General features: G+C 38.5%; 1 protein-coding gene across 1 annotated transcript in view; it reads left to right on the top strand.

The window, feature by feature from the left end:
* Psme4 (proteasome activator subunit 4) overlaps positions 1–15727 on the top strand; it is a 117547-nt gene that overhangs the window by 26026 nt on the left and 75794 nt on the right. The gene's annotated exons all lie outside the window — the stretch shown is intronic.

Here is a 15727-nt window from a genome sequence, read left to right as displayed (position 1 = left end):
TCTTCTTTCTCCAAATCTGTCTTATCCTACTCTCTCCCAAAGAGAGACAGTAATCTTTAGTGAAAAAAATTATTTTTATGCTAAGAGAAACAAACTCAAATGGAATCCAGAAGCACTGTGTCATCGTGTCTTCCTCCATTTTCAACATTGAGAATAATCTTCTTTAATCTCTAAACCTCTTCCTAAGGACTTTATTTTCTTAGAGCTAGCTACCCTTCTAGACCTTACCAGTTCAAGATGCTTGAGGTTTTTCAGTCTCACTCTTGGCTCCTTCCAGGAAGAGGTGTTTTTTCTGCCTCCCTCACTGGATCCTGACCCCTTCCTCGCTCTGGGGAGTTATTGGGTCCACAAATGTTTGTTTCTCAGACTGGCAAGAACCCCTTTTCAGGGCTGGAAACATGGCTCAGAGGTTAAGAACACTCACTGTTCTTCCAAAGGTCCCGAGAGTTCAATTCCCAGCAACCACATGGTGGCTCATAACCATCTATAGTAAGATTTGGTATGCAGTCAGAATGTTGTATAAATAATAAATAAATCTTAAAAAAAAAAAAAAAAAGAACCCCTTCTCAAAGGGATTTTGCTTTCTGCCTTGGCTAGCAAAGTCTGGTTTTGAAAAGCATCCTTGTCAAAGAGCCACTTTTTTCTCTACCTAAAGAAACTGTTTCTCTGGGGTTTGCCTGTATCAATTTTTGTTTTTCTGGTGCCTGCTGGAGGCCTTTGTTTGGTGGGGAGTCTGTGATCAGGAACCTGTGAGCTCCTAGTTTAGGATCTGCCTTTGCTTTGTTTTTAAGGAAGAGAACGAAGAAATTGCTCTGTAGTATTACTTTCTATTTAAGTTCTTGCTAGATTACTGTAAATTCTGCCCCACACTGGGTGCCATTTGTTGATGATCATTAATATTTAATATTAATTCATCTTCTAGTTAAACATTGGTTATTCCTAATCCAGCGGTATACCCAAAACACCATACAGAGCCCAGGATTTAGTCAATTAATTTAGAGCACAGTGCTGGGCAATAATTAAGCCATCCTAAACCTCCAAGCCCACATAGTTTCCTCCCATTTATATTTTCCCACACTGTTCTTGCTTTTAGTCATATCTTAGGTCCAGTTCATCTCTCCTCATGGTTCCTAGTCCTCTCCTGCCAGTCTCTGTTCTGTGACTCCTCCCATTCATTTCTTTGTTCTCTGCTGCCAACCAGGATGTCCAACCTATGAGCAATGTCCATTGCTCAGCACTGCCTGGTTGTGGTTTCATTGAAAATACAGAGAACAAATGGTGGCATGTTTACACAAACTTGAGACAGGCTTAAGCATCACAATGCAGTGTTTAGATTGGAACTAGATAGTGAGGTAGAGGAATCAGCATTTGGATGAACAAGGAAAAAATTGTATACATTCAATAAGAACATTATACCAATAGGGATTGAATACAATCGAAGAAAAAAATGGGTTATTTTAAACAAGGAAATGCTTTTGTTTTGTTGCTGCTTTGTTTTTGCTTTTGAGAGAAAAAAACAAAAACATATCTCTGCATAGGTTTGGATCCCGCTATATATGTAAAGCAGGTTGTCCTTGAACTCAGCAAGATCTGCCTGCCTTTGCCTTCCAGGTGTTTCAATTAAAGATGTGTACCACTGTACAACTAACTACATATCTTAATGTGCTCATGTCTATGTAATTTGACTTTGCCCTTTTGAAGCCATTTTAATCTGTATTTCTTCCTGAAAGCTTTTCCACCAAAATGTCTCTCATATCACCATCACTATATTTCTGATCATTCTTCTGTTATTAAATGTTATGGTTATCTGCCATTCTTCAGTGGACTTGGTGAGGGTCATGGGAGGGATGGCGGGATTGGGAGGGGATGAGGAAGTAGCCTACAGCTGGGATACAAAGTGAATAAATTTTAATAAATTAAAAAAATAAATTTTTAAAATAAAAATAAAAGTTATTTTCACGATGGAGAGATGGCTCGGAGGTTAAGAATACTGTTTTTTCCAAAGGTCCTCAGTTTAATTCCCAGCAACCACATGGTGGCTCATAACCATCTATGTGAGATCTTGTGCCCTTTTCTGCTATGCGGGCAGTTATTTTCATGTGTATGTGTGTTTGTGTGTGATTGTATGAGTTACATGTGTTCAGTAACCTTTGGAGGCCAAAAAAGGGCATTGAATCTCTTGGAACTGGAGCTGCAGGTCTTTGTAAGTCATCGTGTGGGTTCTAGAAATTGAACCTGGGTCTTCTGCAGGAGCTGTAGGTGCTCTTAACCACTGGGCCATCTTTTTACAAACCACATACCTCAAACCTGGCATTTTATGTATTTTAATTAATAAAGTAAAGTAAATGTTGTAAGATGAGCCTTGCATATTTCACAGAGCACTCACTATGCACAGTTACAAAAATACCAGGTCTTCTCACCTGTATACAGAACAAACGTGGGAATTGTCTTCTTGCTCATCCTCCCAATGCTGGGTTTTCACATGCTTGGACAAAGTATCAGTGTTACTAGTTGATTTCACTTAGTTTATAAACTATTCAAATGCCAGACCCTGGTTTTTCTCATTTCATAGTAACATTTAAAACCATAGCTGTCTTGATGATTATTGATTCCTTGCATGTATATCATGATTCTTCAAAACCTAATTTTTTAAAATAAATTTTGTGTTTATTTTAGATGTGCAAAGTATAATATGATCATTTGCCACCTTGTGCTACTAGTTAGCGATCTTAGACTTGACTGTTACGTATCATTTCTGTGAATGGGCTTTTGTCTAGTGTGATTACTTCCTAACTTTAGTATCCACAGTCTTTGCAGATTTGGCTTAAAATGTTTTAAAATATGTGATTAAAGTTTACTTTGAGTAATTAAAAATTGTTATTTTTGTTTTGTTTTTATTGAGACACTTTTTTTGTCTCTCTCTTTTTTTTATTGCTTTGTCTGTCTTAGAACTAGCTCTATAGACTGGGCTGTCCTTGAACTCACAGACATCATCTTTCTTCTGCCTCCCAGGTGGTGGCAGTAAAGGTGCACGCCACCACCACTTGGCCTAATAATTAAAATTTAAAGGCAGGCTCCTGTTAGGTAGCCAGGCTGGCTTTGGATTCTTGGTAGCCCGGTCTATCTTGGCTTGGTAATCCTCTTGCCTGGGCTTTCAAGTATTGGATTACAGACAAAATTTCCCTACCTCTCTTGTTCTTTAGGTTTTATTAGCTGTTTTCTGTTACAACCCAGAGTGGTTTGTCATACTTATGTACTGATTTCCTGAAGAGCACTGTTTTATGTGTCTGTGTTAACTTTCTCTTTCATAAATTAAAATTTTAAAGACTTGTTTGATTTCTTTCATTGTCTTAGACATCTTGATATTGTCTCGAATCTAAGGCTTCTTATAGCTCAACAGTCTGAACTTACTGCATATGACTGCAAATGGCAGATTTTTTGGAAGCTTTTTAGATTATAGATTTAATGGTAAAGAATGAAATTACGTAAATGGAAGAGTTAAAAAGGATTAAAGGGAATTGTGAACTTAGGCCTTAGATTTTGGGCAAGTGGTATAGGTAGAGTAATCAGGGATCATTTTGTCCTTGAGTTTTCTTGTGTTACAATAAGGAAAAATTTCAACCATAGACAAATTAAAATTAATTATGAAAGTGAATGGTACTGTGTGCAAATAGGCTTTTTAAAATTCGTTCTGGGCTGAGAAATGGCTCAGTGGACAAGATCACTGTTTGTGTGCTTTTCCAGAGGACCCAGGTTCAATGCCTAGTAGCCACATGGCAGCTGACAAATGTCTGTAATGCCAGCTCTTGGGAATTCACACAGACACCTTCGCACAGACATATATGCAGGCCAAACACCAATGCACATAAAAAAAATTTTAAAAAAATAACTGACACATAGAAAAACAAGTGATACGATGTTGGCACAGCACCTAGAAACTAATGAAAGGGTCATAGAAAAGTTTAAGAGAGCAAGCAAACACACCACCAACAAAAAATTCCTGTTAAGACAATTTTCTGTGAAAGCATTGTAAAGATGCCTTTTGAGTGTTTTTTCTGTGGGAAGTATGCCATGGATTAGATGGACTGAACCTTTGTATAGAAACTTTAGGGATTTTTTTTCCTCTAACAAGAGCTTCTTTGTGGGGAGATGGCTCAGAGGTTAAGAACACTGGCTGTTCTTCCAAAGGTCTGAAGTTCAGTTCCCAGTTCCCACATGGTGGCTCACAACTGTCTGGTGCCTGGTATGCAGGCAGAACACTGTACAAATAATAAATAAATTTTTTTTTTTTGAAAAATGTTTCTTTGTGTAACTCTGACTTCCCTGGAACTAGCTCTGTAGCCCAGGCTAGCCTAGAAGTCACAGAGATCCACCTACCCCTGCTTCTTAAGTACTGGGATCAAAGGTGTGTGCTACTCCTACTGGCAAACTTCACGAACTTTTGACTGTCATTTTGATAGATTGATAGATTTCTGTGACCTGTTATTTGTGTTCAGATCATTTATCCTTCTGGAATTATTTTATCTCTAAAAGTTGTTGGTAGATGGATGGTAGGGAAGTTTTTTTTTCTTTTCTTTCTTTTGTTTTTCTTCAGTGATTTCTTATTGTGTCTTGTGCTTTATAAATAGACATCTTCCTGCCTGGACAGGTATACCTGTGCAAAGGAAACCACTTCTTTTTAAAGCCATACGATGTTCAGTAATGCTCATGACTTTCTTCTTTAGACATGCCAGCTGTTTGCCTAAAGATTTCATGCTAGTGTCCTTGGTGCCTGTGTTTCAGCTCATAGTCTTCATAGGATCCTTACCATGTTTATTCCTGGAGTATCAGCACACCTTCCGTGGAGTTGTGGAAAACTCCTTTAAAAATCTACCAGTGGCTATTTTTTTAAATTGCTTTTTTAAAAAACTTCAGATTTGCATCTACATATGTTCACCATGAGTATGCCTGGTGTCCACAGCACTCAGAAGGGGTTGTCAGATTACAGGGAACTGGAGTTATGGATGATTGTGCACCACTGTGTAAGTGCTGGGATGTCGGGAATCTCTGCTGCCAAGGTTGCAGTCTACCATGACCAGGAAGCCTTGAGCGCAACGAAAAATGGAAAATTCCCTTTGTCAGCCAGGGTTTCTCTTCTCTGTCGGTGGAGTCTGGATCATCACACCATCTACCTAAAGAATGTCTTGTTGTCCTTAGGAAATTTACAGATTCAATTCCCTTTCTTCAGATAAGAACCTGCACAGCAAGCACCTTAGACTCCTGTGGAATGCCTCTCTATGTAAATGAGGCATCTCAGTACATTAGCCCTCCAGGAGCCAATCATCTGTACTCACCCTGGATATCCCTAGATGCTCCTGAAAGTTCTATGTAACTTTTGTTTATGCCAGATAAAATTGATCTGCTTCCCTGGAGCTAGTCCTGGAAGTCATCATTTCTGTCCATACTCTGAACTCCCTGCCAGATATAAACGCCCCTGTTTCCTTTGCCCTCATAGACAGATATACACTTCCCGGGGGTCTGGGAGGGTCACACTGGAAATCAAGCCTAGATTCTCTGGAAGAGCAACAAATGCTCCAAACTTCTGAGCCATCTCTTCAGCCTAGCTGGTGGCTCCTGTTTTAAAAGAGATGCTGTTAATCTAGTGAACTCTTGGCTCAGTGGTGGGGAACATGCTCAGTATGCCCGAGGTAGTGGTTTATATCAATATCTCTAAACTAAAATTGGCTACGTACTTTATTCTAGTTTTTGGAATTAACTTACAGAAATATTTATCAGTAATATTAAGGGTGAAAATTGAATGTATGCTTAGCACTTGCAAGTCCTCAGGCTTAATATGTAGTGCTAAACACCATATTTATTTTCTATACTCAGTGACAAAAATAAATATGAAGAGTACTTCTGGGCAGGCCGGCTGTCTCAGTGGGTAAAGATGCTTGGTCTGTGATGTTAGCCCAGTATCTGGAGTTTGATTTCAGGAACCTTGTCTGGAGGAAGTAAACTGACTCCAGAGTTGTCTCTGACTCCTCACACACACCATGACACATAGCCTACTACCACGTCATGAACACATCCACAAAAATAAAATATAAGTAGGTCTTTAATTTTAAAAGGGAATTGTTATAAAATGGTTTCAGATATACAGATGCCATTACAACAAAACATACTCGAGCCAGGAATGATGACGCATGCCTTTAATCCTTCCACTTGTGGAGGCAGAGGCAAGTAGACCTCTGAGTTTGAGGCCAGACTGGGATATGAAGTTAGTCTAGGACAGCCTGGGCTATCCAGAGAAATCCTGTCTCAGTGGAATCATGTGTGCATGTGTCTGTCTGTCTGTCTCTGTGTGTGTCTGTGTATATATATACACACACAGGTATATATGTATATTTATACATATATATGATATACTAGATTTCACCTTTATTTAACATGAATTTGTTTGGATTTTAAAAAAAGATCTAACATTTTATACAAGAAATATAAGGACAGGAAAGATGGCTACAGAAGATCTGAGCTAGCTTCCCACCATCCACATGGCAGCTCACAATTTCTTATAACTGGCTCCAGGGGAGCTCACACCCTCTTCTAGCCTTTTTGGACCCTATGCACGTGTATACTTACATGTAGGCCAAACACGGATTAAAAAATTATAAAACCAGGCATGATGATGCATATTCTTAATCCTAGCACTCAGGATTCAGAGGCAAGTGGATCTATATGAATTAGAGGCCAGCCCAGTCAACATGAATTAATTTCAGGAAAACTGAGCTATAAAGGAGACTCATCTCAAAAAACAAAAATAAAAATAAAGAGATAAAGACAGGTAAGGAAAGGAACCTTTTCACTGAAATAAATGTTAAGGCTTAGAATAAAGGACACCACAACAGACATGTTGCAGAGGCGAAGGGTGACCAGTGAAGATAAGTGAAGCCATAGAGAATGTATTCAGTAGGCTTCTTGGAGAGCATCAGTAAAATTGAAACCTGGCATTCAGTGCTCGAAGCAATACTATATAGCTGGTATCACAGGCAGATCTCCTAGTTCAGGTCAGCCTGGTCTACATGAGTTCTAGGCAGCCAGGGATATCTGGAGACCCTGTCTCAACAATAGCTATTAAAAAATAAAAGTCATCCATGTCTTGTTTAGTGTTGTCTTTTCCTGATAGGCTCTCAGATTCACTCTGGAACTAAGGCTGGCCTTGAGCTCAAGATCATTTGCCGCCATTGCTCTAGTGTTAGTCTGTGTATAGTTCTGTGTGGATGTGCTGCATTTCATTTTATGCTGTAGAATAGTGCCAGCAGCATGAAGCTTGTGTACCAGGGTGTGTGAGAGTGGCTGGAGACTGAACCTAGGGCCTTGTGCCTGCTAGTCAGGTGCTCTTAAAACCTAAACTACATCCTCAGCCTGCCATGATTTTGTGTCTCTACCAAATGCCGCTTTAAAGATTTTTTTATAAAACTCTTAAACTGAATATGATTGTTCATGCAGTTAACTCTAGCACTCAAGAGGCTGAGCATGAGGTTTGCTGTAAATTTGAGGCCAGCTTGGGCGTATAATAAGTAGAAAGCCATCCAGGGATACAAAGCAAAAACCTGTCTTTAAAAACAACAGCAACAACAAAACATTGTTTTAAGACTTTTAGATATTCCACTGGCTATTCAGAAAAGAAATCAGCTATTGGAAAAGAAATCAGCTGCTTTAAATATCTTTTTTCTCAGTGCTGGAATTATAGGAGTGTGCCACCATACCTAGGTTCTTAAATTTTTCATTATCTTGCCAGTATACAAATTGTAGGATATTTTACATACCTGGTTTTTGACCACTAAAGCTTGCTTAGGTTCTCCCCAGTCATTATCCTTTAAAAGAGCCCTATGGTGTGCTGGGGAGATGGCTCAGGAATGAAGAATGCATACTGCTCTTTGCAGAAAACCCAAGTTTGGTTCCCAGCATCCATTTTGGACAGTGACCTGTAACTCCATATCCAGGGAGATTGAATGTCTCCATAGGCACCTGCCCTTACACATGTGCCCACTCCTATCCCCAGACATACACATAATTTAAAAATAATAAAAGTAAATATTTTTAAAAGTCATTTAAAATGCCCAGTCAGACCAGAGATTATTCTGGTGAAGCGTATTCTTAGCATCTGTGAAGTGCTAGGTTTAAATGACGCCCCACCCCTGGCAAACACTCACGCATGTTCATACACAACAATACCTACGTTCTAGCCCACCCTATGTTTTCCGTATGTCGTTCAAATACTCACAGCATTTCTACTTTGCCTCTGCCTCTCCATAACTGAAGACATGTGCCACCACCCAGCAGTCTTTTGCTTTGATTAATCATGCTTTCTTTTTCCTGTTTTTGATTCTGTAAGAATAGCTTATTCTAGCCCATAAGCTGTGGTCACGTCTTCATTTCACGTTAGGCATCCTTTCATGTAAAAAAAAAAAAAAAGCTCTGAGATAAAGTGTGTGAGGTATTTGTGTAAGTTTAAGGCTTGTTTTGTTTTGTTTTATATATTCCTATCTTTATTAGGTTTATTAGGTAGTGCTTTTTCCAAGCAGTAGATTTTCTCCATATAAGCATCAGACTAAATTTATGTTCTTAGAAAGGTGACATATATTGAACCAGTAAGCTAGAGTGATTGACATATAGGGTTGTATACCTGTACTTTCAGGGAATTCATTGTAAAGTGTATCATTGATTTGGTACTTTGTTACTTTTTAGGATATTAAGTTTTGAACAGCTGGGTGTATATTACACCACTTTTATCCCAGTGCTGGGGAGACATCTGTCTCCAAAACAAAACAATAATATAAAAACTATAAATTCAGTTTAGAAATACCTTTTTAGTTCTTGGACCTCTTCCCTTCTGCTTGCCTTGAGTTGAACACCACTCTTTGGCTCTTGCTAGAGAAGCTGGCAAGTCACACCGCAGTGCTTGCCGTGGTCTCTGGAGCTCCTTGTTCCTCCCTGCACTTCCCAGTCTGCTGAATTTCTACAAGGGAACAGTTTTGACAGTTACTGCTTTTCTGTTTAACACTGTTTTAGCACACTGATACTCCAAGCTGTGCTTATATTTTTATAGTCAAGAAATAAGCTTATTACTTTTTTCTTTTTACAAACGTTAAATTTAACACTCTTTAACTTATAAGGACCCATTTTATGACTTACTTTCTTAGAATCGATATTTTGTTTCCAGTATTTCTACCTTAAATTCTTTTGACACATTTGAACCAACTTAGTCGTTTGACAGCCTGTTCTCTACTATTTTTAGATGACTTTTTATAATCAGAATTGATTCTTTTCTCAACTCTCTGTGCCTCGCATATTCGTTCTTACGGAAACCACTGCTTAGAGCGCTGTGTTCTTCATTCTGTTTTAAAAGTTGGTCCTGTTTAGGGCAAAGATAACAGTTTTTCCTCTCTTCTCCTTCCTTCCCTTATATCTCAAGACTTCCAAGTGCTGAGATTCTTGGTAATTTGGTAGAGGTTTGTTTGTTTGTTTGTTTGTTTTAAGACAAGGCCTGTATGTTGCCCGGTCTGTTCAAGAACTCACTATGTAGAACAGGCTGGTTTAAATTCACAGAAAACTGCCTACCTCCTGGGTACTGGGACTAAAGAAATGCAGTGCCTTGTGTGGCCTGGTAGGGTTTTTAATTTAGTACAAAATACAGAATTGTAAAGAACTTATTTGTAAGCTTGACACTAGAAACATACAAATTTGTATACTGTTTATTTCAGAAACAAACATACAAGATATTTTTGGTTATGGTTTTATTTCATAAAACAATGTTCCCAGCCTGGTGATGTTGGTGCATGTCTTTAGTCCCAGCAGTCGTGAGGCAGAGGCAGGGGGAGCTCCGAGTTTGAGAGATGGTCTACAGAACGAGTTCCAGGACAACCAGAGCTGCACAGAGAAACACTTAAAATCAAACAAAAAGCAATGTTCCATATACTCAGAGTGGCATATTGCATGATAGTAATGATTGGGAGGGAATGAGGGAGCGGGATACAGCTGGGATACAGAGTTAACAAAATGTAACTAATAATAAAAAGAAAAAAAAAGAAATACAGAGTGTAATATAGGTTATTTCTGCTAATAAAAGGCTTGGGTTTAGAAATAATTTATAATTTATTTTTATTGTATGCCCACTGGTCTCTTGTCTGCATGTATGTCTGTATGAGGGTGTCAGAAACCCTGGAACTGTAGTTGCAGACATGTGTGAGCTGCCATGTGGGTGCTATGAAATAAATGTGGGTCCTTTGGAAGATCAACCAGTGCTCTTAACTACTGAGCCATCTCTCCAGCCCCTGATTTTTTGAGACAGGGTCTTACTATATAATCTTGACTGGCCTGGAGCTCACTGTGTAGACCAGGTCAGCCTCTACTCACACTGGTCTATCTTTCTCTGCTTCCTGAATACTAGAAATAAAGGCCTCTTCTACCACACCTGGCCCTATATACAGAGTGTTTTGAACTCATTCACGTTTTCTTTTCCTTTCTGACTCCACCTCCCCGTGTCTCCTTCTAATTTAATGTCCTTTTAAAAAATCAATTTTATATATTTTTCTTTATATATTTTAAGGCTGCCATGAAGTTGTATAGTCTATTTTTCATAGTAATATGCCTCTAGGAAAATTTTGTTATATTGCTTTTATTATTATTATTATTATTATTATTATTATTATTATTATTATTATTATTATTATTTGAGAGGGAGGGAGCAGGCTCTTGCTGTGCAGCCTAGGCTAGCTTCCAGCCCCCAGAAGTCCTGCCACCAGGCCTGGCCTGTTACTTGTCTTTGACCGTCAGTGTTTCTATCCCACTCCCGTTTGTGGCTGTTAGTGAAGGGGCGTAGGGCCTTGACTAGTAGGCAGTATTGTACCACTGAGGTCCACTAGCCTGGCTGTCTGTACTGATTCAACAAAGTGTCATTTGCGTTTGTTGCCTTGTTTTTTGAGACAGAGTTTGCTCCATAGCCCAGGCTGGCCTCAAACTCAAGGAACTCCTGCTCTGCTTCTCTAGGACTTGGATCACAGGCATGCATTACCACACTTGGTTTACAAAGGGCCATTTGAATTAGTAGTCTTATATTTAAGATTACTTAAGTCTTCCTTTCCTCATTCACTACATGGAAATAACATATTCTAGACTCTGGACTTTTTGTTACTCATCAATCCTCTGGGTCCAAAATTTAATAGATAATAAAATGAGGAAAGTAAGTTCCCCAATGACCTGTCATGTAAGTTATTTTCACTATTTATTTTATCAGTAAACACTGATTATTAACATAATATTTGCAGTGGTTTCTAAAACAGTATTTGAGGAACATTGTATTTACTTTTAAACTATCTAGCTTTATTCAAGAATTAGGGAATAAGTAATGATTCTGTAAATCATTACTGTTCTTCATGGTGTTTCTGCCAAAAGTTGTGTTTTTGCTATAGGGGTTTCCCAGAAAACAAGATATAAATAATCATGCTAATTTTACATAAGAGGGAGGATGATAATAGTAACATTTATTGTAGAGAGATACTTTATTAATCAAAAACTAGTACTAACATTGCTTCCATGATGGTAATATACTTTATTTATAGCTCTTAAAATAATCTTAATGGCTATGAAAAAAAAAAATGACTTCTGTATAACTGTACAGTATTAGATTTTGAAAGATGGGCTATGGAAAATATTTGACCGCCTAAAGGTGTGTTTGTGTAGACTTAGACAAAGAAGCTAAAACTGACTTCTACATGAAGAAATTGGTACTTGGTTAGAGGAAAAAAAAAACAATATTAGAAGTTTAAGGCAGGTAAAGATAAAATGTACCATTTTTTTTCCCCAGTTCATATGTGCAAAAAGGAAAATAGAATTAACCATACATGAAGTTTTAGTTCATTTGAAGCTGTGACTACTTATGGGCCTATTCTTATTTTGACTATATCATGTGCCATGTTTCTGGGGTTTAAGAGTTAATCTTGGAGGGTGGGAGAGGAAAGGGTGGGTGGGTATAGGGATCAGGTGTGTGGAAAGCAGGGTTGGGTGATAGGGATGGGGTGGGAAGGCTGGGGCAGAGAACAAATCTGTGGGGGTTGCATCTCTGAACAGGGGAGGCTTCTAGGCATCAGCTAGGTTGACCCTAGCTGAGACTCCTAGCAGTGTGGTTTAAGGCCTCTGAAGTTGCCACCTCCTGTAGCCAGGTGGGACTTCCAGTGGAAGGAGGGGGACAACCAACCCACCCCATGGGAGAGAGCCAACCCTGTCACTGTTAATGATACTGTAAGCTTGTAGACCAGGAGCCTAGCATAACTGCCTTCAGAGAGGCTTCATCCACATCCAGCAGCTGAGGGAAACAGATGCAGAGCTGCACAGCCAAACAATAGGCAGAGCTCAGAGAGTTTTGTGAAAGAGTGGGAGGAAGGATAGGGAGCTAGAGAGGTCAGGGATACCACAAGAAGACCTACAGAGTCAACTAACCTGGGCTCACAGAGACTGAACCGCCAACCAAGGAACGCGCATGGACTGGACCTAGACTGCCTGCACATGGAACAGATGTGCAGTGTGGTCAATATGTGGGTCCCTAACAATGCGAGTGGGCAGTGTCTCTGACTCAGTTGCCTGCCTTTGGATCCCATTCCCCTAGCAGGACTGCCTTGTCAGGCCCCAGTGGCAGAGGATGCACTTAGTCCTGCTGAGACTTGAGGTACCAGGGTGGGTTGGTACCCATTGGGGGCCTCCCCTCTCTGAGAAGAAAGAGAGAGGGAAATTAAGTGAGGGGTCATGAGGGTAGGACTGAGAGGAGAGAAGGAAGGGGCCCTGAGATCAGGCTGTAAAGAGATTAGAGAGATAGCTAGAGATAAAAAAAAAAAAAATTTAGTTGATTACCAATACATACATGGTAACTCATAACCATCTGTATGTAACTCCAGCATCAGAGAGAGGATCTTACACTGTCTTTTGACCTCCATGGTCACCAGGCATGCAGTGATGCAGACACATAACATAAACACTCATACACATAAATAATTGTTTAAAAATAAAAGAAAGGCTAATCTTATCTTGAGAGTTACTTGAAAGAGGCTACAAACAACCTCCATGAATTTAAAGGTCTTTATAAGTGGTAGCAGAAACTGCTGATTTTTCCTGTTGTGTCCTGATACAATTACCGTACATTAGTGCCATTATGAGGAAGTTTTAGTATAGAGAGGAAAATTCACTTGAGGCTGAAACTGGAATAGGAGCTCAAAAATTCACTTTTTGTCCATAAAAATAAGGTGATCATTAGAGAGTAATTTCTCATCTATGTGTGATGTCCTCAATCATACACTCATGACTGATAGGAAGGAGAATTGCAAAATGCGCACAAGTTTTTGTTCTGTGAAATTACAAGTGCAATGAGATTTGCAAAGTATGAGCTAATAGTATTTACTGTGATGCCTAGCAAATAATTCTGGGTACCTAGCAGCTGTCTTTATATTATCTCGGTTAATTTTTACAATAGCTTTATAAGAGGATAGATATTATTTGTCATGATGAAAAGTACTGAGCTGTAATATTATACTTCTAGGAACAGTGGAATTGATATTCAAATTCAGATTTGTCTGACTCTTAGGTTCAAACTGAAGCACTTGTACGCCATGACTTTTTTTTTTTTTTAATGAGCTACCATTTCTAAGAGCAAATAGGGTGTGATAAACCTCATCCAAAATTAGTCACTCTTTAGATCCCTTTTTAAAACAGCAGTTGGAGCTAACAGTTTAATATAAATTTCCAACAATTGAAACTTAAGTAGTGATTATTCATTCCCTCTAAAAATTAATAAAATATGGTCTGGTAGCATCTAGCCTTAACCTTTTATTTTATTTTTAAACAGAAATATTGTTTCCTTCATCTTGAGAGATTACAAGAATCACAAAAGGTCACTATACAGATATCACAGGTTAGAGAGATGCACCCTTTTCTGATAAAGAGCCTAACTACCATGATGCAGACCTCCTGTGGAAGAAGGGGTTGGAATTGACTCTGTGAATGAGATCACACTCTACAGCCCTTGACTCAGCAACAAGTTACAGGAGTAGGTGTTACCATTAATTTCCTGTGCTTGCTTCTGGGATGTAGGCAACCGTTAGCTGTACAGTCTTCAATGACTTGCTTTTTGGAATAGTTTCTGATGTTAGGATAGTTTCTTTCTTGGTGTAGTGAAGTTACTTAAAAATAGCAGAATTTCCACATTAAAATCTGAAGCTAATTGCTGCTGAACTAGTAACATCAATGGAAAACTAATGGGAGTACAAGCATTAGGAAATGGCAGGGTCATGTATCTTTTCCTTTTCCTTAGAAATACACTTCATGTTTCAGAATTCACCTTTAAAGTCTGAACCAAAGCAGGTGGCTTCCTACATGTTGATTTTTTTTTTTCTGTATTTGTTACTAACTGGTTCTTCAAACTGTAAGAAGATTCAAGATCTGTACTGTCTGTTCCCCTGATAAAACGGATTTATTGATTATTATAAGTGAACAGAAGTGTAGGTATCCCTGCAGATTTGAACAACCTTATTAGAAGCACATTGGTTATCCTGGTGTAATAAGTACAGCCATAGGCTTCAGGGAGCTTAAAATGTAATTAGAGAAAAGCTTATCCCCACTCTTTCTTTTTTCACTAGGCAAACTTAGATGATCAGTTAACGAGTTTCTTAATTGTGTGTGTGTGTGTGTGTGTGTGTGTGTGTGTGTGTGTGAGAGAGAGAGAGAGAGAGAGAGAGAGAGAGAGAGAAAGAGAGAGAGAGAAGAACATTGTTCTGATCTGGGCATTAAAACAATGTTTCCTGATGTGGCTCCTGTTTTTTAGTGTAAAAGCCACCTTGTGAATTACTTCCTGATGCCCACCCCAGAGTTTGAAAGAGAAAGAGGATGCTTACAGGAATTAGTTAATAACAAGATGGCAGTTTTCTTTCTAGGTTGCAGCTACATTATGTATTGGCTTCTTGTGCTAAGTTTGTTTTGTGCTGTTCCTTGGAATTTCCTTATAGTGCAGTTCTTAAGCTTCCAGGAAAATTGGTCAGACCTCTGGACTTGAAGAATTTCAAAAGGTTTAATGATAACATGTCTAAAGCATTAACGCCTCTGTCCTGCCCTTGAATTTTTGAACATTTTTGTGTTTCTGTTTGTATTTATTATACTGTAAGTAGTCACAGATTCATTTTAAATTTCAGTTCATGGTACCCCTTTGTTTTGTTCGTGGTTTTGACTAGTTTTGACTGTAGTCTAATTGATATCTTAAATATTCTGTTTTGGTCATGTATTTGAACCAGTATCCATGTCCTTTTTTCATGTGAGTTTTTTACTTGCTCACCTAATTTTATGAGTAGCTGTTAAAACAGAACAGCTGCAGTTTTTGATAATTGTTACTAGCAGTAAAGTGCCTTGGAGGGCTAAAGAACTCTTTAAAAGTTGATTAACAAAACTCTACCAGTGCTGATAGAAGCATACTGTATTTCATTATATCACAGTTTATATTTTGATACAAAAGCACTATAATAAAAATTACTATTTAGAATTTCCAGCCATTGGGCTTACTTTATGTGTGTTTGTTACCTACTTTGTAAAGATTGAAAAGGGGTTTAGCTTTTTTCTAGTACAGTGTTTTTCTCTGATTTATTTATTGGGGGAAAATGAGTAAAATGAGGGCAGAGAAAAAAGACTTAAGAAGTCTAGTAGAAAATCC

The sequence above is a fragment of the Psammomys obesus genome, unplaced genomic scaffold (genome assembly GCF_907164565.1).
Source record: "Psammomys obesus unplaced genomic scaffold, mPsaObe1.curated_primary_1811, whole genome shotgun sequence".
NCBI lineage: Eukaryota > Metazoa > Chordata > Mammalia > Rodentia > Muridae > Psammomys > Psammomys obesus.
The sequence above is the reverse complement of the archived record's forward strand: the minus strand, read 5'-3'. Positions and strand labels throughout refer to the sequence as shown.